Source organism: Cebus imitator, unplaced genomic scaffold (genome assembly GCF_001604975.1).
Source record: "Cebus imitator isolate Cc_AM_T3 unplaced genomic scaffold, Cebus_imitator-1.0 Scaffold25, whole genome shotgun sequence".
NCBI classification, from domain to species: Eukaryota; Metazoa; Chordata; class Mammalia; order Primates; family Cebidae; genus Cebus; species Cebus imitator.
The window spans coordinates 3,117,366-3,117,794 of NW_016107340.1; positions in this window are offsets into that span (position 1 = coordinate 3,117,366).

Here is a 429-nt window from a genome sequence, read left to right on the forward strand (position 1 = left end):
ATCTCACAAGTCGTACACATTCTGCTAAAGTGAAGTGAATCACCCTACCCCTGAGTGCACATACATGTCTTTTTTATGAGCTTTAGGCTATAAAATTCTAAGGTCATACAATATATTTAAATAAATCAAATATTTTCTTAGTTACTCATCATTGAAAAATGACTGACCAGATTTCTTTTATAAAACATGGATATTTTGGGATGGTCTAGTGTCTATTATATGCACACATGAAATTCACTTTCAAGGCCCTAAAGACTATTTCTATTTATAACAAGACACCTTTTTGGAGAGACTATTGGTGAACCCCTTCTCCACTGAACGTTGGAGACAGTCTTAGGAACATGCAGCAAAGATCAGTAGAAGCCACAGGGCATTTATTAAACCATGGCCACTGAGTCATCTAAGCACTAGGCAGGTCACTAATATTCC